General features: G+C 35.0%; 1 long non-coding RNA gene across 1 annotated transcript; it reads right to left on the reverse strand.

Moving 5' to 3' along the window:
- Positions 1-15,061: 15,061 nt before the first annotated feature.
- LOC129136986 (uncharacterized) lies at positions 15,062-25,130 on the reverse strand. The gene is made up of 4 exons (XR_008539025.2): positions 25,031-25,130; positions 20,659-20,783; positions 19,866-20,178; positions 15,062-18,232 (listed from the first exon to the last, which is right to left on the reverse strand). It is a non-coding gene; the product is annotated as an uncharacterized LOC129136986 (long non-coding RNA).
- Positions 25,131-26,575: the final 1,445 nt, after the last annotated feature.

Genomic DNA, 26,575 nt, shown 5'->3' on the forward strand with positions numbered 1-26,575 from the left:
TCTATAATTAGAGCAGTTTCTTACTAATAGTATACATTTTGAAGTTCATATCTGAAGTTACTTTTATGACTTGGAATAGGGGAGCAACTATGAAGTGGCACAAATCTAATGTTGTATGAGCATTTATTGGTTGAATTCTAGGCCATCCCCAACTTTTATACAAAATACATTTTAAACATTCCATTCTATTGTTGGAATGTGAGAAAGTAAACTTGTGTGTTTGTGGGAGAAGGAGACATATAATGGGATGAGGGGGACTGGTTGAGAATGTTCCATATCTGAATTTAAAAAACCCTAATTTTACCTGTGTGTTCAGATACAATTATCAAGGATATACTTCCAGTACTGCATATATGTTCTCTTGATTTTGTTACCCGTTTTAAATTGTGTCTCCACAATTTAAAACTGAAATTTTTAATTTCACAATCAAAACTGAAATTTTGATAAGCACACCACCAATGACAATCGCATCTGTAAGAACTAATTGTTTTATATTTTGCAGCAACATTTTCCTTAGGAAAGAGTGGTACTCAATAAGGAGAAGTGATGTAGGTCAGAAAGCTTGGGCAGCATGGTACACTGGTTAAAAGCATCGACTCCACAGTCAAACTGCCTTAGTCCAAATTGTTACTTAATAAAGTTAAATTAAGCTTTTTGGAAAGCTGCTTTATTTCTATATTCTGGTTTCTCATGTAAACCTCATAGGGTCTTTGCAACTGTTGACTGAAATAAAACATGTAAATTGCTTAAAATCATGACGGGCACAGAGTAATTGTTCAATTAACAATAAAAACAATTTATCTGGGCCAGAAACTATACTGTGCAGTTTACATATTACAATTCAGTTAATTTTCACATGCAGAGTGAAGAATCTCAAGCACAGAGAGGTCCAGTAGCTTATAGCAATGGAATTTCCATCTCAGCAGATGACTGTTGAATTCAGTGTTAATTGATTTACAATACTGACTCTTAAATAATGTTAATTGCCATTATTCCAATTTTTGGATGTCTATTTTTGAAAAAAAAGTTTCTAAGTTCTGGGTCTTCTGTGTAGGTTCAGTACATTTTGGGGGTCTGCATAACTTAGGATGGCATCTTCATCACTGAGTCTTTTCTTTTACCTTTAACTCATTGACTTCCTTCTGTTTGGTATAAACATTCATCACAGATGCTATAAAAATTCAAATCCAGTACTAACTACCCAGTGAGACAGTAGGCCGCTTGATTGATAGCAGGAAACACAGGAATCACTAGTGCCATGCTGAGGACACATGACGGGGTCTACAGCATTTTCAGATAGATGCTTATGTAACTAATGACTTCAGTTTATTTTAAATACATATGTAGGAGGGTTGAAGCCTCCTATGAGTACAGAAAGGTTATCCCAACGCATTATTTAATATATCTTCTGATGAGGCTCGTAGAGATGCTAGATTTTCCTAATTATTGCTCTGGTTAAGCAATAAATAACAAATTGATCATTATGTAATGGCATAAATATGAATCCATTAAAATACTGTCCCAACTCTGGCTCTTATTCTTCCGTCTAGCTGCCAAAGGAACCCAGAAAGTAGATACTCCAGGAATTCTGACAATGCAAATTATTCAGGTTTCCCAGCATGTCCTGCTGGCACAATGAGGCCATACCAGCTCAGGCTGTGCACTCTGATCCACACTTACTAAACTTTCTGTAATTTCCATAAAAGTCAGTTATGCATGAAGAACAATTCGGCCAAAATTGGATACTTTTACTGACACAGCACTTCTTGGATGACAAAACCAGAGACTTTGTAGGGTCTTAGACCTGACATTAGGTATCATAGAACTTTCTCTTATTTATCGATGATGGAATAGATCATGTGTGCAGAAAAATCTGAATGAAATAATACTTAAGGCATTTTAGATCATTTCTATGTGTAATGCCATCTTAAGAACGTACATAGGATTGAGGTTTCAGGTCTTTCTAAGTGGAGTTTTCTTGTTTATTGATTCATCAAATATTCTAAAATTGTACCAAGGAATGATAATTCATATTTCTATTTTCACAAGTATTATATTTAACAACATGGTTTTAATAGAAAAGAGATCATTAGGAGGTTGGATTGTGTGCCTTATTGCAGCTGAGTTACTCCCACCTGTAAAGGAATACACCTCTATATGTTGCATAGTACAATCAGAAGTACTTGCAGAATGAAAGCCACAGGGCCAGAAAGAGGCCAACCATCTTGAGAGCATATTATAAAGTGACCTATGGCCCTGCTAAGGCTTTAGGGTCAGAGATGAGTAATACTGGCTTCAGAAGACAGATGACCAACAGATAGAAAACTCAAGCACTGTAGCACACATTTTATCCAAAATAAAACATAATAATATGAGCTTAGGATTGACTGAAAGACCTTTTTTCTCTGGCATAATTTGGAGGTTTATGGGTCAATGAAGAGTTCATAGGGCTGGTATCACTAACCCATGAGTTCCCAAATCATTGCCTTTTCTTCTCAGTACTCCAGGTACTTTCTAAACACAGCATTACTCTAACCAAGTTTACAATGCACAAGACTGGATAATATATTACAACGCATAATGTTTTAAACATTAAATAATATTCTACTTTGTATTGAAGAGTTAAGCATTTTTTTTTCCTAACTAGGTCATAAACTCTTTTGAGGGTATAGTATATTGACATGAGTGTGTGTGTGTTCCAGAGAACCTAACATATGAGTTTCACAGCAGTTTTTTAAAGAATGTTCATTGAATTAAAGTACACAAAGGTCATTGAAGGATTAATGTCATTGGTCAGTTGCAAAGAAATAATACTGATGCTAGAAATAGCATAACTATGAATACAATAGAGACTCTAAAAAGAAACCATAACATGTATTTAAAAACTATTTGGTCTAGGTTAAAAACATTTGGCTAAACAGCTGGGCTATTTACTACGAATAAGAGTCACAATACTAAACAGTGATTAATACTACCAGCAATTCTGAGCTATTATGTGGATCTGTTTCATTCCTCCAAGGGTCACTTTTATGGCAAACGAAATGAGGCAGTAACAGACAACACAAATGTTATACTTATTTAAGCATTCGGAAAAATAATGCAAACTAGCACTGTTGCTCTTACTTATAATATTAAACTCTAATGAATTATTGGTAAACCTAATACTGATATAAAGTTCCCATTTATTATACCATGATTTCTATTGGGAAGAACATAATATACTCAAATCTGTCAGTGTTACAATGAAGAATCATATTTGGTCAGATTCCAACAGAACATGAAATATTGCTAACATTTTCCTTGCTATTAAAACTTGTGCGCCCTGAAGTGGGCCAAAGATTGAAATTGAATCAAGGAAGATGTAGAACATGTGAAAACACCTACCTTAGTGGAATATTAAGTTCTGTAGCTCTCTCCTAATGTAGGTAAAAAATTGTAATATGAATATAAGAATAGTGGAAGTTATTTTATAATTCCTGTGATTTGTGATTGTCGGTTTACAGTTTTCTAGTGCTCAAAGTAAAACACAGCAAAAAGTAATTTTGACATGCTGCAGCAGAGTTGCATAATCGTATACTGGTGCGGCTCCATGGGTTTATAGCATCCACATCATGGAAACCATAGCAACAGCAACGACCTCCTCTGTAGCACTGAAAATGCAAGTCTCTGGTGTCATAGCTTCATTCTAACCACTGTAAGAGAGAACTTAATAAACACATAAATCATTTAGCCTGTAGACTGAAAATTGTTAATGTCCTGTTTTTGACTTCCTTCAGTGTTTGTTTGAGACTTGTCAGATTTAGACTCTCTTGGGTCCCATTCCAATACCTTTTCAAGTTCCTCCCATCTGTCTGGGTCTTCCATCAAGGCTCTAATCAGAGTGGCAGAAGTTGGCAATGTTGTTCATGTGTGAGGTCGTTTTTAGCATCATTATCATCATCGTTATTTGTATCCTTTCGTTACCTATTGGGCTTAAAAATGTCTCTGAGTCTTCATATTGGCTGTAATCAAGAGAGAATGGTTTCAAGATAGATGGGAAGAGAGTAGTTAAACAAAAGATTACAGTTGAAAAGGCTCCAAAGTTTAAATTCACCATGTATAGCCAAATGCACAGAGTTTCATGAATCCTTGGTATGGGTTAATTTCTTGATTCAAGATGGAATATCTCAGGATCTTTATTGGAGTAAGTTGGCTCACTCCCAAATTTATGGGACTGTAAAGTAGTATAATTTTTTTTTAAAAATAGCATGTTTTTAATATTGTCCTCAGTGTCTTGAAATTTCATCTTTTACAGTTCTCCCTGATCTCTCCTTCTCATTCAACTAATCACACATTCACCCTTCAAGATTTATCAGGTGCTATCTCCTCCATATATTCTTGACTCCATCTCTTCCCCTACTTTCTCCTATTCCATGCTTTCACTCATCATAACCTTTATAGGTATGTAATTAACCTATTAATCTTTCTTTCAATTAAGCTGAAAGCTCCTTCGGGGCAATAATCTTGTTTGCTTCTTCTTTTAAGCCCCTAACAAGCACTAACCTTGACATGTAAAATATGCTTAATACATGTTCGTTAAATTGGATGAAAATCAGTGGAACCATTCTAAACTAGTAAGAGCTTTGGAATTGTAAATTGTTAGAAATGCATCTGGAACTGTGGTTCCCAAATACTTGTTCACAATCTAGTGCTGGCTTGATAGGAAATACTTGAAGATTTTTAGAAACATTTGATTTATGGACCCCATCTTCAGATATTCTAATATAGAATATTGGAAAGGTATGTTGCATTGTGTGATTTTTGAAAAATATCCAGTTTTTAGTCCCTTTGAAATGATATTGGTAAAACAGATGTTCTGAAGTTTCCCTCATTCATAATATCCTGAACATACTACATTCAAACTCAAAATCAAATAGGTATATTTAGCTGAAGGTAAGTTTCATGGGAAGTTGGCTAGTGGGAGCTATTTTGGAAAAGCATCTCTTAAACTTCCTTCTTCTCCCCCAAAATAGTTCAGAACAGGAGGAACTAGAGCAAAGATGGTTGTTATCAATAGAGACTCACCTCTTCCCCCAAATATTTTCATTGTTAATAGTTCATATCTGTTGTAACTGTCAGATTTTTATTTAAAACATTCCTAAATCAAATGGGATATTCAAAAACAATGTTTAAATATGTGTTTTTTAAATTTTACTTTATCCAGTGAAAAGATTTTGTTTTTTCTCTAGATTTTGTTTTTTGTTTTTGCTCTAGATTTTGTTTTATCAATCCAAAAATATCTATATTTTTTCCTTCATTATTTACGAGTACTCTCGTAGGGTAGAGAATTCTAGCTTATCAGTTACTTTCTATCAGCTTAAAGATATGTCTTAATTGTCTCCTAGCTTCAAATGGTAGTAGAGAGAAGTCAGCTGTTTGTCATTTTTTTTTAGGGCAACTTATCTTTTGTTCCACTACTTTTAAGACTCCTAATTGTCTTGGGTTTTATCAAGTTTATTGTGTCTTTGTGTATTTTTAAAACACACACAAACACATCATATATTTAAATATATCCTCCTTGAATCTGTGAATTGATGAATTATTTAGTTATTAGAAATCCCTAGCCATTTTCTCTTCAAATATTGCTTCTGCATTCTCTCTCATCCTCTGGGACTCCATTTCAATGCCTTTTAGATTTTCTAACTGTAACAGGAATGTCAATTTCCCTCCTGTATTTTTTATCTTTTTTTTTTTTTTTGAGACAAGAGTCTTGCTTTGTCACCCAGGCTGGAGTGCAGTGGCGATCTCGGCTCACTGCAAGCTCTGCCTCCCGGGTTCACGCCATTCTCCTGCCTCAGCCTCCTGAGTAGCTGAGACTACTGGCGCCCACCACCACGCCCGGCTAATTTTTTGTATTTTTAGTAGAGACAGGGTTTTACCGTGTTAGCCAGGATGGTCTCAATCTCCTGACGTCGTGATCCGCCCGCCTCGGCCTCCCAAAGTGCTGGGATTACAAGCGTGAGCCACCGTGCCCGGCCTTTTAATCTTTTTTTCTAATATTTAATTTTGTGTCGTTTCTTTTTACCTTTTAGTTCACAAATTTATCTGCATCTTGTCACATCTCTTGTTAAATACTCAATCAGTTGTTCTTAATTTCAGTTATTTCTACAATTTCTTTTTTGATGCTTTAATGTTATTTGTCATAATTTTCAGTTCCTTTGCTAATTTTTTTCAAGTTTGATTATTATCTTTGAAATAGAGATCGTTATTGTTAGCCTGTGTCTGAAAATTCCATTATCTGGAGTGCCTTTGCATCTCCTTCTCTAGTTTCTGGCTAATTTTGTTTAATCATCATGTATAATTTGTAATGTCTTCTGGGTATATTGTTAGAAAAATATTTTTAGAAATAATTTCAAATCTGGGAATAGTGTTAGCTTCTTCAAGGGAGAATTTTGCCCTTTGTTATAAGACATATGAGGGCAGTAGCAGGCTGAGAACCAAGGGCTGAGGGTTTTATGGTTTAACTAGAATACTAGCCAGAGCATCGACTGTACCATCATTTCAGAAAATAGTTCTCCAGGGTACCAGTTCAGAGCATGACTGTTATACTGGTGTCTTTGTCTGTGGTAGGCACCAAACTACAGACCTCATTCTTTCTGCCCCATAGAGCAATTAAGACTCTCAATGACTTTCAAAAAGTTAGAAAATGGTCTCAGGGCAAAAGTATCAATGTTTGGGGTACACAGGAAGTAGAGGCTCAGGACTGAGACACATACATTGTATACCTCTGGTCCTTAGCCAGGACTTATATTTGAGTGTGTGCCCCTGAGGCAAAAACAATTCTGGCTCACCTCTGAGCAATAGTCCTTTTTCTGTTCTCCTCCTGATAATTTGTGAGTCTCCTGTAAGGTCTCTGAACTTTTTAAAAGGTGCTTTTGTCAAGCCTCCTTAGTGGTTATTACCAGGGGAATTAGTCCTATTTACTAGGATTGTCAATGACTAGACACTGTACTGATGAATTGTTATTTATTAATGGTTGTTATTCATTTTATGTTGGTTTATGGTTTATCTTTTCCTGCTTTTTTCTGGCTTGACTCTCCTTAGTTGTTATTGCCAGGAGAGTTAGTCCTATTTACCAGGACTCTCAATGACTAGATGCTTTACTGATGAATGATTTATTAATGGTTGTTATTCATTTTGTGTTGGTTTATCTTTATTTTTTCCGGCTTGATCAAATTGCTACTCATTTCCTTTTCTATTTATTAATTTTATAACTCCAATAAATGTTTTAATAAATTAATTATTGTGTTCCTAATCTCAATATCCATTATTAAAAACACATTGCTTTATGATTACATGAAATCAAGATATCCAAGCTATCCACGATCAATATTTTCCTGCTAATAGACTGAAACTTTTCAAATATTTTTATATCCATTCTACTCCTCCTTGAAACATGAGACATTTGGGATTGTTTTACTTGGTCTCCTTTTTCCAACCACACCTACCCTCTCTACCAAATGCTAAGCTGTATTAACAATATTTACTTGATAGTAGGTTTCTTATACTTAAGGAATCCTTAAGTATCCTTTGGTACTTAGGTCACACATTTCTAGATAGCTTACTAAGTACATATTGATTTGACTTCATAGGCGTTGCAGTGCTCTTTGCTTAACACCACGTGTCTATTTCTGACATATGTTGCTTTCTAAGTATTTCTCTCAGATGGAGCATGTGCTGATACATTCCTTCAATGCTTGATTTCACGCTAACATATTCTGTTTGGAGTTGGGAATAAATATTTGCTTAAATCCTAATTATTAAAAACCTATAATAAATATAGTAAAGTTATAGGTACCAGACTACAAAGTGATACAATCTCATTTCCAGAAAATTAATTTTATAGATTTAAGTATGTTGCAGTGGGAGATAGGCATGGTCATACAGCACTCAGGAAATACAAAGTGGTAAACCATCAAGGACTAACAAGAAATCTGATGCCTTGTGGTTTTTCTTTGTAAGTAACATTTTTTGCCTGGAAGTTTGTCGATTTTTTCAATTTATCCTTAGAATTTATTAATTGTAAGGAGTAATGTCAGCAATATAGCAGAATACAAGATCTCAGTGCTTAATCTACCCACAGAGCTATTAAACACATCAAATATCTATCTATCTATCTATCTATCTATCTATCTATCATCTATTATCTATCTATCTATCTATCTATCTATCTATCTAACTATATGGAGGGAGACAGAAAGAGAGAGGTCCTAACCCTCCCCACTCCTGCTGCCAATACCTCAGAATGACATTTGGAAAAAGGCTTGCTACAAATATAATTAATTAAGTTGAGGTTATACTGGAAGTACAGTGGGCCCCTAAGCCCATATGACTGGTATCTTTATAAAGCCAATATGACTGGTATCTTTATAAAGAAGCCACGTGAAAACACAGGCAGACAGAGAGAACCATGAAATGACAAGGCAGATTGCTTTGCAGTTATGCAGCTCCAAGCCAGGAACACCAAAGATTTCCAGCAAAACAGCACAGGCTGGGAAGAGGCAAGGAAAAATTCCTCTATAGTTTTTAGAGGGAAAATGGCCTGCCAACACCTTGATTTTCGATTTTTAGCCTTCAGAACTGTGAGACAATAACTTTGTTGTTTAAACCACACACTTGTGGCACTTTGTTATAGTAGCCCTAGGAAACTAGCATGCCCTGTGTCTTGGAAGTGAATGAAAAGAACACCTTTCTGCTCAATGGACTTCGATAGGCTGGAGGACAAATGAGGGAGACTTTTCTCCCAAAGATACAAATCAAGGTCTTTGCTTGCAACCTCTTACTCCTTCCTTTCACTGAAGATCTGTCAAATATTGAATTTTTCTCTGAATGCTTTCCACAATCATAAGCCCTTGAAGTAAGTTACAGCTCAAATTTGCATTATGTCCACTAGCTTTGCTGAGACAAAGAGCCAAATACTTCTTCCTAGTTTAAATCTATCTCTGGCCATAACCTTTCTCTTGTCAGTCTCTCTTACTTTTCCCAAAAGCCAATGCCAAGCTTTTATTTCTTTAATATAATCTTTCTTTGGGCTTGAAAAAATGGGCTCATCCACAGACTCACTTCTGTTTATTGCTGTATAGTTTACATATAGTAAAATTCACCCATTTTGAGTACAGTTTTATAAAATTGATAAACTTTTATAGTCATGTATTACCACAATCAAGATAAAAGAATATTTCTATCATCCCTACATTTCCCTTGTCTCCCTCCTATCACCTCCAACAAGCCCTTGAATACGACTGATTTCCTCCTCTATTGTTTTGCTTTCCCTAGAATGTCACATAAATTGAATCATACAGTAGATAGAATTTGACTTGTTTCACTCAGCATAATGGTTTTTAAATTCATGCATAATATTGCATGTATCAACAGTTGATTCATTTTTATTACTGAGTAGTATTCCATTGTATGGATACATCATAAATTATCACTTCACCAATGGATAGATTTTAGATTGTTTGTGATTATGAATGAAGCTTCTATATAATTCATATGTAGGATTTTTGGTGGACATAGATCTTCCCTTCTCCAAATAAATACTAGGAGTAGGATTGCTGTATCTTAAGTATATGTTTAAATATAAGAAACTCCCAAACTGTTTCCCAAGGTGACAGTACCTTATTGAATTTTTATCAGTAATGCGTGAGAGTTGTATTTGCTTCACATCATCACCAGCATTTGGTATGTCAGGCTTTGTTTTGTATTTTTCTAGCTATGCTATTAGATTAGTAAGGAGCTCTTTGTAACTTTAATATGCATTTTATTAATGTCTACTGGTGTTGAGCTCATGTGCATATTTACCACCTGTATTTCTTCTTTGGTAGACTACTTGGCTATATTCAAATAGTATGCACATTTTTTATTGTGTTGTGTACTCATGATTGAGTTTCCGGAGTTCTCTATATATTATTGAGACAAATCCTTTAACAGATACGTATTTTGTTTTCTCTATGTCTGTGGCATATTAATTCAAAGAATGGATGTTTTAGATTATGATAAAGTCCAATTTGTCATATTTTTGTGGTTTATCCTCTTAGGGTCTTAATCTTTCCCTAACTCTATGTAACAAAGTATTATACCACTAGGTTTTATGTTTAGATTTATATTTATTTGGGGTTATTTTTTGGCACATGGTATGAGATATGTGTTGAGGTCAGTGTTCCTGTATATGAGTGTCCAAACAGCATAGCACCATTTATTGACAAGCCTATCACTTCTATATTAAACTACCTAAGTGATATGTATGGCTGGGATTAATTCTGGACTCTCCAGTCCATCCAATTAATTTATATGTGTATTCTTTTGCAAATGCCATGCTTTCTTAATTACTTTAGCTTTATGGTTAATTGAAATCAAGTAGTATAAAATCTTCAACTTTATTCTTTTTCAAAATTTGGTTATTTCCAATCTTTTATTGCTGTCATCACTATCTACAAAAACTAGGACTGTGTACAATTATTTATAGATTGGCATTGTGGCCATATTCTGTCTTCTCATCAATGTATAGGTCATAGATCTCCATTGATGTGTCTTCTTCATTTTGCTCACTAATGTCTTGTAGTATGTAGCATGCAAATCTTTGATAAACTTTTATAGTCATGTATCATCACAATCAAGATAAATAATATTTCTACCATTCCCAAAAGTTCCTTGCCCCTCTTCTACAACCTCCAGCAAGCCCTTGAATACCACTGATTTCTCTATTGTTTTGCCTTCTCTAGAATGTCATATAAATGTAATCATCCAGTATGTAGTCTTTCAAGATGGTACTGTTGTTAAATTCAGTTTCCAATTCATTGCTAGTATATAGAAATATAATTGATTTTTTGTATGTGAACTGCGTCCTCAAATCCAGTGAAAATACTTGTTAAATATCTTTTCATAAATTGTGTTTTTCATAAATTCCGTGTTTTTCTTTTTAGACAATATTATCACTTGTTAATTAAAACAGTTTTATTTCTTCCTACCCAATCCTTTGCTTGCATTATTGCACTGGCTAGGATGCCAGCATGAGGTTGAAATGAGAGCAAGCATCTTCATTTTATTTCACCCAATGTGAATGGGAAAGCATTCAGCATTTCACCATTAAGTATGATATCATCTGTAGGATTTTTCTGTACATTCTTTTTATCAAGATGAGGAGTTTTTTGTAAGTTTCTACTATGTTAAAAGTTTTTAATCATTAATGGGTGACGGATTTTGTCTAATGCTTTATGTCTGTTCAAGTGATCATTTGAGTTTATATTTTATTAAAATAAGGTATTTTTGGATGTGAAACCAGTCTTGCTCTCTTGGGATTAATTCTATGTGATCATGGTGTATAATAGTTTTGATGTTGCTAGATTTAGTTTGCTAATGTAGTCTTTAGAATTTTGGTATCTATATTCATGAGGGATATTGGTTGTTATTTTTTTGTGATGGCTTTGTCTGTCTTTGACATCAGGGTAAATACTGACTTCTGATGAGTTTGGAATTGTTCTGTCATCCTCTATTTTCTAAAAGAGTTTGTGGAAGGCCAGTATTCTTTCTTTTTATAAGATGATGTTACATCTACTAGTTTTGTCAAATACTAAGAGAGAAGTATTAAAATTTCCAACTCCAATTGCGAAATTGTCTCTTTTTCAGTTCTGTCAGTTTTAGCGGTATGTATTTTGACAGTCTGTTGTTTGATCCATATTTACCTTGATTACGTCTTGATGATTTGGTCCCTTCATTATTATGTAATGTCCCTATTTATCCCTGGCACTCTTCTTTGCTCAGAAGTCTACATCATTTGCTATTAATACAGCTTGTAAAATTCTTTTGTATCAGTGGGATTTTTGGCCTATGTTTTCTATCCTTTTTAAAACCATCTATATGGTTTAAAAGTTATATTTATGGTTTCTTTTTAAACCATCTAAAGTGTTTCTTGTAAAAGTACATTGTAAAAGAGTCTTGCTTTCTTAATTCAATTTAACAATCTCTGCCCTTTAATATGTTTTGACACATTAAAATTATTGAAGGATTTGCATTTAAGTTTTCTATTTGTGCCCTCTTTGTCCCAATTTAGTAATTGTTACTTTGTTAAATTTTCTTGCCACTTTTGGATTCACTTACATTTTTATTGTACTTTATCTTCATTAATTTTATCCATTTTGAAATGTTTAGTGTTTTTCCTAGTGTTTTACGGTCTACCTTAAAAATATTATACTACTTCATGAATTACCATAAGCTTTCATAATATTTCCAATACCTCCCTCTCTACCTTTTAGCTATTTTTAAATGAATTTTATCTTTATATGTTTTGAAACCTATAATACATTGTTACTATCATTGCTTTTTATCTAGTAACTTATCTTTTTGAGTGATTAAAAATAAGAAATAATTATCTCTTATAGTAGTCCTCATTCTTAGCATTTCTGGAAACTCTCATTGTATTGATTAAAATTTGTGACTATTATATTCTTTCTGCCTGAGGATTGTTTATAGTACAAATCTGCTGGCAATGAATTCTCTTAGTTTTGTTTATCTGAAAAATGTTTTTATTTTATATTCAATGATGTATTTCATTATTTTTGGTTGTTGAATATTCAACGATTTCTTCTGCCAGGTTCTTCTCTCTTTTTATTCTAGGAATTCAAATATACCTAGGTTAGTTCCTTTGAGACTATCTGTCTCAAACTTCTTGAATGCTCTGTATATTATTTTCACTCTTTTACCTCTTTTTCAGTTTGGGTAATGTCTATTTACCTATTTTCATGTTGACTGTTAACTTGAGATCAGTTAACTGATGAGGCCACCAAGGAATTTCTTCGTCTCATGTGTCATTTTTTATTTTTACCATTTTCATTTGATATTTACGGTTTTTCTCTCTGCTGATGTTTGCTACCAGTTTATATATTTTACCTTTCCTTTAAACTATATCTATTACATTTTCATCATAATTATTTTATAATTAAATACCTTACGTAATAGTTTCAATACCTGGGTAATCTCTGCATCTGGATCTTTTGATTGTTTTGACTTTTGATGATAAATTTTATTTCTTGCTTTTGATGTGTCTTATAACGCTGGATAATTACTGAATGCTGGGTAAAGAGTATGGCACTTAAGACTGAGGCAAGCAGAATTTACACTTGAAGATCTGAGCATCTTTTCTTCTATCAGATGGTTAATATTGATTTTTGAGCTGCTTTTGAATTTTGCTTTTGTTGTGATTACTTACATAGATCATAGGCTTCAAATTCTTCCAGTGGTGGGCTAGCACCTGTCAGTTATCTACCCCTAGCTTTTAGCCATCAATCACTGAGTGCCACTGCAAGCAGGCTTCTGTGTGTTCTTGTTTCTCTCTTAATGATAAGCAGCTATTAGTTGGTACTCTGTGCTATGCTTGTCCCCTTTAGGGATAAGGATGTTTTGTTACTGTTCTAGTCCAGCCTTTGTCACAGAAAATCTCAATATGCCTGAACCTTGGTAATGGGGTTTTCTCAATATTTCTTCCCCATTTCCTTGTCTGCAACAATTTGCCACTGGTCTTTCTTCGGAGTTACCCGACTCTTTCATTTCACTAGGAGATCTCCACCCTGGTATTCTAGGATTTTATATTCAGAATGATTTCTTATCTCTTTTAGGAGTAAAGAATTTTTTACTCCTCACCCAGTGGTTTTCCCTGTGTATCCAAGTGGCCTTGTTGCCACTCTTCCAGTTGCTTAAGGCATTTTCCTTAAAAGATGCAAGCAGGACTTCGTGTCTGACAACCCCTCCTTGCAGCTACCAATCATCACTATAGGCTTGCTCCACCAAGGCTATTCTGTACAGCTTCCTGACTTGACAGCAATTATTATTCTGAGCACCCAGATTACCCTTCTGGGCAGAAGCTTACAAGTGACAGCAGACTTAAATGTCTCTTCCTCTTGTATTTAGTCAGTCACAGATGAAACAGTTTTTGGGTCCTGTTTCATTCTTGGAAGAGTTTGTTCCTTTTCAAATTTCAGAATAGTTGGTTACCTTGTGATATTATCTCTATAATTCTATTGTTTCTCCAGATTTCTCTTTTTAGGTTGGGAGCACAGTCTCTGCAGCTTTGTACGGAGTTTGGTTCACTGATTTTGACCTCTGTTCAAAACTGTTCTCCAGTCATAAGATAAACAAAAGCACATTGGCGTTTCCAAAATGTAGGAATAAAATGTTCTATATTCCCCCATAACTCTAGTTGTTCTTGTCTTATACTCTGGCTAATTCTCCATTATGTGTTTTCTTCTTTAGCATCCCTGACCACTATTCTTTCGGTTTTTTTCCCCTCTCCATTGTCTTTTTTGTCTTTCTTTTCTCCTCCTTACGTCTTAATGTTCTTCTAACAATTTGAATACCTCATCTCCCTAGGATTCTCTCAAACCCCAAGTCTCACTCATCACAACTCTATCCTCTGAGATTACCAGCCTAATTAGCCCAGGCGGAAGCTCCTTTTCACAAACTCTCACTTTAAAGCAGACAGTGTGAATCTCTTTGACATCAGGTAATTCAGTTTACAAGGCAATTAACATTTACATAAATGCCATTTAATACAATGATATTTTATTGTAATTTATCTCATTTTTACCATATTGGTTGATAATGTCCAAATCTGTCATAATTTTAGAGTATAACAATTCTGTTAATTATGTGTTATATTGATAAATGTTTAGATATCAACCTGACTTCTCTTAAGCTAGCAGATAAGAAAATTGGTAGAGTTTGAATCTGACTCTTAATTTTTAAAGAAGACAGTTCCTGTACTATTCACCTTTTAGAGCAACTACCAGATTCCATATAATTAATGTATATTTTATAAGAGTGATAATGGTCTCATCAGGAGTCTTATAATTTAGCAAATTGGTTTCCCATAACTTAGTCTTCTATTTCCACTAGGAAACCATATCGTTATTTTAAATTGCAACTTTTTAAAGTATTAGCACTTGAATAATTTGTTTGTTTTCCCTATATAGTTGCTTCATCTTGATTTATTTTCTTCTTTTCTAGCTCCTCTTTTTCTTCAATATTTCATCTACATCCCAAATCCATTATATTTTCTCTCTTGAGACTGCTTTTTGAATTTTTCTTCTGTTCAATATTCCATGAATGTGCAGAGAAGTTTCTGGCCAAATTCTCTCACAATTTATTGAAACAAAACAAAATAAGAAAGCGGTAAAAATTTCTGTGTTGCCCATAAGTATAAGAAAATCATTTTTATTTTATATATTTTTTGGATCCAGAGTCTTGCTATATTGCCCAGGCTGGAGTGCAGTGGCGCAATCTTGACTCACTGATTCTCCTGCCTCAGCCTCCTGAGTAGCTGGGACTACATGCATGAGGCACCGTACCCTGTCAGAAAATCCTAAAGAAATTTAAATTCTTTTTAGCCATGAGAAGTGAACCTCCAATACATTTTACAATATTTTGAGCTTAAGAGAAGCTCAGAGACAGTGTCTTGGCAGAAGATGTTATTTGTTTTGCTGACATGATATCTGACAATGTTTGTTTGGATTAGTTGTCAACATTTAAAAAATTTACATAAAATCTAGATTTATAGTTTTTCTTTAGAATGTGGAAGAATGACACTATTGGGCTTACATTTTGTTTTTTGAGATGGAGTCCCACTCTGTCGCCCAGGCTGGAGAGCAATGGCCCGATCTTGGCTCACTGCAACCTCTACCTCTCGGGGTTCAAGTGGATTATCCTGCCTCAACCTCCCAAGTAGCTGGGATTACAGGCACATGCCTGGCCAGGCCTGCATTTTAACATGACAACACAAATGGCACAGCATAGAACATAGGACATAGAAGTCTAGCTTTTCATATACAATCTTCACAGATGCCCGTGCCACACATTTTAATCATCTGGCTGGCTCCTGAAGCATTTGAGTTCATAGCTATTGCTTTAGAGATTGGCCTCTAATAGAGGCATGCACAGTTTCAGTGGATAAAGAACCAATCAAAACAAGTGTTCAGGTGATAACATTGTCAAAACTCACCTATTACTTGCTCCTATCTCATGCAAGCTTTCCCAAATATTTTACTTAGATTACTCTAGTTTCGATGACAGTTTGAGTGTAAACAGGGGCACTATCAAGAACTTGTTAGAACTATAATTGTATAATGAGACTGCTTCTCTCAACTCTGGCAAATGGCTGTCCTACTTATGAACAGACTCTCGATGAGCTCACACAATTATCTGTAATTCTTTTTCACTTAAATTTCCAGCTAGCTGTAGCTTCTACTGTTTGTTTATTAATTTATTTGTTTAAAAAAATAAATGTGTTAGTCTTCTTTCCAGAAGAATATTCCTGGGAATAGGTGGGAAGTAGACAAATTATCCATTATATAGAGCTTCTGTTTGCAAATAAATAAAGATTCAATGCAGTATCATAGGGATAAGGTCTATGAATGGAAATGAAACAAGTAAGGGCTGAAGACTAATGTGTTGGTTCTATTTTACATAGGGTTGTTAGCAAAGACATCACTGAGGAGGTGATGTCAGAACAGAGGCCATGTGAAAATGAACAGTGCAACTGTCTAGGGGCAAGGTTTTGCAGGCAGCAGCAAATGTGAATGCTTGACATCTTCAAAGTCTAGTGGTCCAAAGAGGCTACCCCAGAGAGATAAGGAAAATGAGTATTAGAGAATGAGGTTAAAGATGAACCAAATTAAATAAATAGTAGGATATAAGAATGAACCTTGATCCTTCTCCTGCTGAGACTTCACCCTGTCGTGGCAGAAAGTGTGAAGAAAACATCATTGCCTTTGGATTATGCCAGCACTTTGAGCATTATGACATGTTCTCTAGATCTGAATTCTGGACCTCATATGCCTCTTCTTGTTTCAGGCACAGTTAATTTTCTTCTAGACTTCTGACTCCTTCCTGATAACTGGTTACTGAAAACAAGCTCCCTGATCTCTGAATTAAATCTTTGATTTTGCAATCTATAATTGGGTCCTAACCTCGAATTTATATACTATTGCAAGGTGTCCTAATTTCCCAGTGCTTGTGACCTCTGCTTGAATATGACCTCCTCTGGTTCTTCAACCTTCAGCTTCCCCTCCTCTGCATTGTGAAGCAGGTGAACTGTGCACTGGTTACCAACCGCTGGGAAAAACTCCCACTGCATGGGGAATAGCAAATATCATCACTAAGCCCATCACGAGAAAGAGAAGTCATAACACTTCAGTCCACTGCATTTGGATCTGCAATTTTTATCACTTGCATGAGTCAGGTGAGACATAATACTCATACAAGTTATGTGAAGCAATTTTATTATTCACAGATAGGTGGTAAGGGGAAGCAGAGCCCTAGAATTCATGATGAGCTTTTCCGAAGCTCAGAAAAGCTGCCCAGGGTGTCTGGCATCTTATGTGTGCCCCACCTGCACTGCAGCTGAAAACAGTGTACCTTGGGTTTTATATCCCAGGGATAACATAATTTGCCAAGCTAAAATGCTGAAGGACATCTTGTTCCAGGAGGGGCAGGAATAGAGCCTGTTCCTTCTTATCTCGGCAAGCTGCACTGCCAGCATATTCTCTATGTTTATGTTTGAGAACCTCACATGAGAAAGGGGGAGAGAACTGGGTCAGTCCAAGGTCACCCGGAGCTCTGTCCTGCACACATACCTGCCTTTCTTGAGGTGTTGCTTGAAATAACAGTTCCATACCTGCTATTTGACCATTATACTGATATCAATCTCCAGTTCCACTAATACCTTTTGTATAGATGACTTCATGTAAGTAGATAATTAAGAAGATAAAATGCATGCAAAACAAATACTCCCAATTTTGTGCCTAAACATGATGCCCAGAAGAGATTTTTAAAGGTTTTCTCTTTTCATACACAAATGGACAATGCAATTTAACATGTTTTGCTAGTCACAAGAAAATGTTTTACGTCGACATCATGACTTTTATGCCACAAAACCATTCTCACGTCTTGGACTCTGTAGAAATAAATAAATATTTACCAATCACACTGCGGATGCACCAGCTTGATGGCCCAGGGAATCAACATCTCAGCACATTCTTTAGCCATCCGAAACACCGTAATTTGGGGTTCTTTTGCATAGCCAGTTTTGTTGGAAAAATTGGCTCAGTTATGTCCAAAAATCAGTTGATTAAAAGTATTTTTACATATATCAGAATAAAATACCGATATTCTTCCATCTCCCCTTTACTTACACTTCTGAACACTAAAGACCAAAAAAAGAAGAAAATATAGTCTCATTAAAACTCCTTTTTACCACTTTGCAACAAAACGATTTCCTCAAATGACATTAATATGAACAATAAAATGGTTTAGAACTGGCTTCTATTTCTGAGGTTTGAACATGTGTTTGAACATGTTTTACTTTTCTACCTGTTCCATTTTTTCCGAGATAATATCTAACATAAGTTTTTAATAATATAAATTTTATTTTCAGTTTTTCATGAAACATGTATTTCATTTTTATTTTAACAAACAGCTATTTATCACCTATTCTATGCTGCGTTCTCTATGCTGGGGAACTAAAAAGAAAGACATAGTCCCTTCTTTAAGCTATTCATAATCTAGAGGAGGAAAGTGAAAAGAAAACAGTTATAATATGTATGCTACTTAGAATTGTATATAAGGAATCAGAGTAGTCAATAGGAAGAAGTGGTCAGCTTTATCCAAATGTTAGAAGATAAGGCAAGTAAGATACTAAATCCACAGATCTGGAAGAGGCAAAACATTAAAGTAAATTACCTGGAATATTTGCAAATTCTCTTTTGAAAAGTGTCAAATCCTTATTGTCCATAGTTCATCAAATTGAGTATTAATTATCCCTGGTGTATTCACAAACCTTAGAGGAAACTATCATGGCCCATAAATCTCATTTTTCTCACCGTAGAAGCTAATGCTCAATGAAAGGTGGGCAACATGTGCATGCATGGTTATGAGAAAAATACTGATTATTTTTATTGCCCTGAATGGGCCTATTTATTCAAGAGCAGTGATATGCTATCATAGATGATAGTGCTCTTAACGATTTTATAGAAGAAACAAAGCCAATGCTACTGGGATACCCACATCTGTTTATCCATTTTAGAAACAGCATTAAAAAAACATTGATTACATGCCTGAACAAGAATGCGTTCAGATCTTTTAGGCAGCCTCCTTTGCATTTAATGTAACTAGTGCCATTGCCTCTCTGCAGGTAAGGGACTTACTTAGCATGGGTAAGTGCCTTGGCAGTAATACTGAAGATGCCTGAGTAAGTCTGCTGATGGTATTAATGATTTATTTGAATCCCTGGACATAAAGGGAATGTTAATTCTAGTGGCCTGGTAAAATTTGAACCAGGCAATTGATAGGCAGAAATTAGATCACAAACCCTACCTAGCAATTTAAACTGTATGTACATACATGACCTCATTTTTCTTATAACGCCATATTGAATGACTATAAAAGATTGGTAGAAGAGGTACCTCATCTAAGTCTGATGTAAATCATTTTTAATTCATTTTACTAATCATATATAAAAAGTGACTATATATTTTGAAATATATGGTCAGTTGCAACAAATTGAAAACAAACTAGATGATCACTACAAAGGAATAAAAAAGGGATTCTGTATTGTATTTTCTATTCATTGTTTCCACATGTTCTCACAGGGTTATATCTCCCAAGATCATGGTTTCAATTCATGTCTGGAATTCACTCCTAGACTTCAAGCCCCATATGCTAGTCCTTAACAGATATATTTACCTGGAGGTTCTCAACACATCTCAGTCCCAAACTCTGAAATTATTCTCATTAGTTATTCTATCATCTTATACAAAGAGAAAAGATACTTCTTATACCTATTCAGGTTGCCAAGTCAGAAACTTGTGTGTCATCATAGACCCTTTCCTCTTCCTCTCCATTTTTCCAATAGAAGAGAATTTTTGAAGTCAGTCCTAAGATTTCAATCTGGTGCACATTTTTTCATTCATATTCTCCTTTACATCTTCACTGCTATTACTCTGGTTCTGATGTTGACCATCTCTCTGCAGACCATTGGAATGACTCCCAGCTGAAGGCTTCCACTCCAAGGTTTAGAACACTTCATTCTTACACTTGCAATTTCCAAGGGTATCTACATGTTCAGCAGATGGTTTGAAGTTAAGGACATAGCTGTATTTTAAAGTAAAAGATTTGAGATATTCAGTAATTTGAAATTCTAGGAGTAAATTAGATCAACCAGCCCAAGTTTCATGAGAGATGATGACCTAGTAATACTAGGCTTTACAATTTATTGCTTTGAGAATCCCTCTTAAATATATGTATTAATGTTTACTTATAAATATTTAAAAATATTTATTACTATAAAATATTTAAATTGGTGTAAGTATTAACTTCTAATATTTAACAGGGATTGTCAAAACAAAAGAAGAAAAAATTAAAGATAGTGGAAATGTTACAAATGCAAACTTTTCAATTGTAATAAAGCTTGTGATTGCAATTTGCCCCATTCTGGATAGTAAGTATATCCCCCACCACCACCCATGAGTGCTTGAATACAGTAAACTAAGATTAGGTTATCTATTCTTCAAGTTAGCCACTTGCTCTTAGCACACCAAAAAGTTCCTAGGATGACATGAAGCATTTGACTACCTGTTGCTAGATGTCTCTTGTAATTGCCTGCTGTTTTTTTGTGATTTGTCTCACACGATTTTTCAGTCACTTCCTCTCCATTTCACAATTCAGATAAGGTGGTCTTCAACTGGTGAAGTGAAGTGCTAAAGAGAATGGTGCAGTTGCTAAATATACGCTTACTTGTTGAGTACTTGGGAGAGAAAACATCTGTGCAATGTAGTTTCCAGCATCATGGGAAAACTGAAAATGAGACTACTAAAGCTAAAAATGAAACTACTATAGCTAAAGAGCAAAACAAATGTAATGCAATAATTTAAAGTACTTAAGTTAGACAACTTTCTCTTTAAGATCATAAGGAGGGTTGTTAAATATAATACCCTCCATATTATAGTCTGCAGAGGATTAGATAAGTGAACATTATTGTTATAGTTAATCATTTGAACAAACTTCTGAGTTCCCTTAGTATTTAAGAATTACGTGTTATACTCCACCGTACTAAACATTCCCACACTTAATTTGTAAAGGTAGATAAATTGAACAGGAGCTCCTAATCAGCACGATTTCTGTAAGAGCAGAACCATGTCTCCCCTCCCTTAGATGACATCTACTGTAAAAAGAGAAACCAACAGTGTACCAAACACACCATTTTGCAAGGAACCAGCTCTTCTGGAAAGCAATAAGCAATGTGTTATGTGACTCTAATGCCTGTTTTACATTAAGGTATCTGGCTAAAGTGAAAAGCTCATTCAAAACAATCACTTAATGGCCAGGTGCGGTGGCTCACGCCTGTAATCCCAGGACTTTTGGAAGCTGAGGTGGGCAGATCACGAGGTCAGGAGTTGGAGACCGGTCTGGCCAACATGGTAAAACCCCATCTCTACTAAAAATACCAAAATTAGCCATGTAATCAGTGCATGTAATCCCAGCTACTCAGGAGTCTGAGGCAGGAGAATTGCTTGAACCCAGAAGGCAGAGGTTGCAGTGAGCTGAGATCACGCCACTGCACTCTAGCCTGGGCAACAGAGCAAGACTCCATCTCAACAAAAGCCACTTGTATTACTTCTAGGGCTTTTCTCCATAGGAGAAAAAAAGAAACTGTTAATGATGTTGAAATCATATAGGTGTGTGGAGAAAGTCATGTGCCACCATTATTTTTAAAATTTGGGATAAACCTATATAAGAAGTTCTTTGCAATGCACGAGGACCTAAGCACTTAAGAAAGTCATTTACGGTATCAACTAAATATGTTTATAGTTACTATAAGTCAAAATTCTTCTCGACGAATTCAAGTTGAAACATTTCTAGTGCCCTATTGAGTTGTTTGACTTGTATAAACAACTTCTAAGAAAGGTCAATCAACTACACTTTCCAAAACATTTGATTTTCAAATCATTATAATAACAGTAATTCTAGTGCTATTAGCCCTTACACTGCATTCAGCTGTAATGTTTTCATAGCATTTATATACATATATATAGCATATATATATATATATATATTTGAGATAGATATATTTGAGACAAATATATATATAGATATATTTGAGACAGAGTCTCACTTTTGTCATCCAGGTTGGAGTGAAGTGGTGGGATCTCAGCTCACGGTAACCTCCACCTCCTGGGTTCAAGCGATTCTCCTGCCTCAGCCTCCCAAGTGGCTGGGATTACAGGTGTCTGCCACCATGCCTGGCTAATTTTTGTGTTTTTAGTAGAGCCGGGGTTTTACCGTATCGGCCAGGCTGGTCTTGAATTCCTGACCTCAGGTGCTCAACCTGCCTCGGCCTCCTAAAGTGCTGGGATTACAGGCCTGAGCCACTGTGGCCAGTTCCAAATATTTTTTATTATAGCAAAATTCACATAACAAATTTACCATGGTAACCAATTTTAATTGTATAGTTCAGTGTTACTATATACACTCATAACTTTGAAACTGTCACCAATATTCATCTCCATAATTCTTTTTATCTTATAAAACTGCAATTCTATACTTATTAAACAGTACCTCCTCCTTCCCCCAATCCTCTGGAAACCACCATTCTACTTTGTCTCTGTGATTTTGACTACTTTAAATGTATCATACAGGTGGAATGATACAGCATTTGTCTTTTTGTGACTGGTTTGCTTACTTAGCATCAAGACTTCAAGGACTATTCATATCGAAGCATATGTCAGAAATTCCTTTTTAAGGCTGAATAACATTCCATCATATGTATATGCCAATTTTGCTTATCCATTCATCTATTGATGGACGCTTAAGATACTTTCATGTTGTAGCTACTGTGAATAATGCTGTTATAAACATGGGTGTAGAAATCTCTTTGGGATCCTTTTCTCAGGTCTTTTGGGTAAATTCACTGAAGTAGAATTGCTGGATCATATGGTAATCCTATTTTTAATTTTTTTGTGATACTGCCATACTGTTTTCCATTCTATTTTACATTTCTTGCAAAAGTGTTCCAATTTCTCCACATCCTAACATTTGTTATTCTCTTTGGTTTTGGTAGTAGCCATCCTAATGAGTGTCAGGTGGTATCATGTTGTAGTTTTGATTTGCATTTCCCTAATGATTAATGATGTTGAACATCTTTAAATGTGTTTTTTGTATTTTCTTTGGAGCAATGTCTATTCAAGTCCTTTGCTTTTGTGGCTGTTAAGTTTGGGAATTTCTCTATATATTCTGAATGTTAACCCCTTGTTAGATATGATTTGCAAATGTTTTCTTTCATTCTGTGGTTCACCTTTTTACTCTATTGATTTTGTCTTTTAATGCACATTTAAAATTTTTCATGATATCAAATTTATCTTTTTATTTTGTTAACTGTGCCTTTGGTGTCATACCTGAGAAATAATTGCCAAATATAATGTGTTCATGTTTTCTTCTAATAATTTTACAGATTTAGGTGTTTGATCCATTTTGAGTTAATTTCTATATATAGTATTAAGTTCATGTACAACTTTATTCTTTTTATATGTGGATATCTAATTTTTCCAGACCATTGCTTGAAAGACTGTTCTTTTCTCATTTGGTCTTAACACCCTTGTCAAAAAATCATTTGACCATATGTGTGAGGGTTTATTTCTGGGCTCTCTATTCTATTCCAGTGGTCTACATGTCTGTTTTTATGCCAGTACTACACTGTAGCTTCATATTAAGTTTTGAAATCAGGAAGTGTGAGTCCTCCAGTTTTTTTTTTTTTTTTCCAACATTGTTTTGTCTCTTTGGGCTTCCTTAAAATTCCATATAAATTTTAGAATGGGTTTATCTATTTCTAGAAAAAGAAAACACTGGATTTTGATAGAAATTGCACTGAATCTATAGATTGGTTTGGGTGATACTGACATATTAAGTCTTTCCATGAACACAGGGTGTGTTTCTATCTATTTAAGTCTTCTTTATTTCAGTGATGTTTTGCAGTTTTATTTTGACAAGTATTTCACCTCCTTAAGTGAAACCCTAAGATTTATATTCTTTTAATGCTATTGTACATATGATTATTTTTATAATTACCTTTTCAGATTGTTCATTGTTAGCATGATTTTTGTGTATTAGCTTGTATCAGCCTGCTATTTCACTGAATTTGTTTGTTCTCACAGTTTTTTGGTGGAATCTTTAGGGTTTTCCATATGTAAGATTATCTCATCTGCAAACAGAGGTAATTTTACTTACTCTTTTATAATTTGGAGGCCTTTGGTTTTTATTTTTAATTACTAATTGCTCTGGCTCCAACTTCAGAACTACGTCAAAGAGTAGTGTACTAGTGATCATCTTTGCCTTGGTCCTGGTCTTAGATGGAAAACTTTCATTCTTTCTCCATTGAGTATGATGTTTGCTGTGGATTTTTTACGTATGATTTGTTATGTGGAGGCAGTTTCCTTCTTATTCTAGTTTGTTGAGTGTTTTAATCATAAAAGCATGTTGAATTTGTAACATGCTTTTTCTGTATCAATTGGGATAATCATGTGGTTTTTATTCTTTCATTTCTTAATCTGTTGTATTACAATGATGGAATTTTTTATGTTGAATCAGTCTTGTATTCAAGAAATAAATCTCATTGATCATGGTGTATAATCCATTTTTAAGGATTTTTTTCATCAAAGATATTAGTTTGTAGTTTACTTTTTTGTAGTATGTTTCTGTCCAGCTTTGATAATGCTGGCCTTATAGAATAAGTGAGGAAGTGTTTTCTCCTCTAACTGTTTTGGAAAAAATTTTTTTTTTCTTCTTGAAACAGGGTCTCACCCTCTCACCCAGGCTGGAGTGCAACGGGAAGATCAAGCTCACTGCAGCCTCAAGTGATTCTCTTACCTCAGCCTCTGGGGTAGTTGGGACTACAGGCATGCACCACTACTCCCAGCTATTTTCTCTATTTTTTGTAGAGAGAAGGTCTCACCATGTTGCCCAGCCTGGTCTTGAACTCCTGGGATCAAGCAATCCTCCTGCCTCAGCTTCTCAAAGTGCAGGGATTTCAGGTGTGAGCCACCACACCCGACCTGGAAAAGTTTTAAAAGGATTGATGTTAAGGCTTTTTTTTAACTGTCAGGAGATTTCAATTAATCTTATAATTTTAGGTCTATTGAAACTTTATTTTTCCACACATTATTGGGGTACAGGTGGTATTTGGTTACATGATTTGTGAGATTTTGGTCTGCACCATATTTGTAGTCTTTTATCCCTTGCCCCTCTCCCACTTTTCCCTTCCAATTCCCCAATGTCCATTGTATCATTCTTATGCCTTGGCGTCCTCATAGCTTAGCTCCCACACATCCAGTGAGAACATACGATGTTTGATTTTCCCTTCCTGAGTTACTTCACTTAGAATAATTGTCTACAATCTCATTCAAGTCACAGCGAATGCTGTTAATTCATTTCTTTTAATGGCTGTGTAGTATTACATCATATATGTATACCACAGTTTCTTTAACCACTCATTGATTGAAGGGCATTTGAATTGGTTCCACGATTTTGCAATTGTGCTGCTATAAACAAGCATGTGCAAGTATCTTTTTCGAATAATGACTTCTTTTCCTCTGGGTACATACCCAGTAGTGGGATTGCTGGATCCAATGGTAGTTCTACTTTTAGTTCTTTCTTTAAGGAATCTCCACACCGTTTTCCACGGTGGCTGTACTGGTTTACATTCCTACCAGCAGTGTAGAAGTGTTCCCTGTTCACTGCATCCCTGTCAGCATGTAGTCTTGGCAAGTTTTGTATTTCTAGAAATCTGCTCATTTCATCTAGGTTATTTAATTTGTAAACATAAAATTTTTATGATACTCATAGTCCTTTTTATTTCTGTAGAACTGTTAGAAATGGTCCACTTTCCTTCTCAATTTTAGTAATTTTAGTCTTTTTTCTTAGACATCTAGATAAAGGTTTGTAAATTTTGTTGATCTCGTCAAAGAACCAAGCTTGTTTTATTGCTTTTTTTTTTAAAAAAAAGGACAACATAATATTTTATTTATTTATTTGTAAACTCGGGTACAGAAGTTTGAGCTATTCATTCTTACAAGCTCATTAATGGGTCATTATCATCATTGGTCCATGCAAGATCCCTCTCTTGTTTTATTTATTTATTCCCTCTTATACTCATGACTCACTTCCTTTCTCCAGACAAATATTCTAACATATTTAATGTGTATGTGTATTTGCACAAATTCTTCACATATTGTGACATGTATGCATGTATTTAGTTCGCAGAAAGAGTATGTTATAGGTTTCTCTAGTTTTTTTTGTACAATCAGCATAATGTGGTTTCGGGGTCCATTCAAATCACTATGTGTGTGTTTAGTCTGTTGCTGCTAACGACTGCACAGTACTCCATGGTATGCATTCACATTTCGCTTGCCTCAAACTCACTGGTACCACAAACAACAATGCAGTGCACCTTCTTGTATTCATCCCCATGCGGACCTCTCAGAGACTTTAAGATATATAC

This window comes from Pan troglodytes, chromosome 15 (assembly GCF_028858775.2).
Source record: "Pan troglodytes isolate AG18354 chromosome 15, NHGRI_mPanTro3-v2.0_pri, whole genome shotgun sequence".
NCBI classification, from domain to species: Eukaryota; Metazoa; Chordata; class Mammalia; order Primates; family Hominidae; genus Pan; species Pan troglodytes.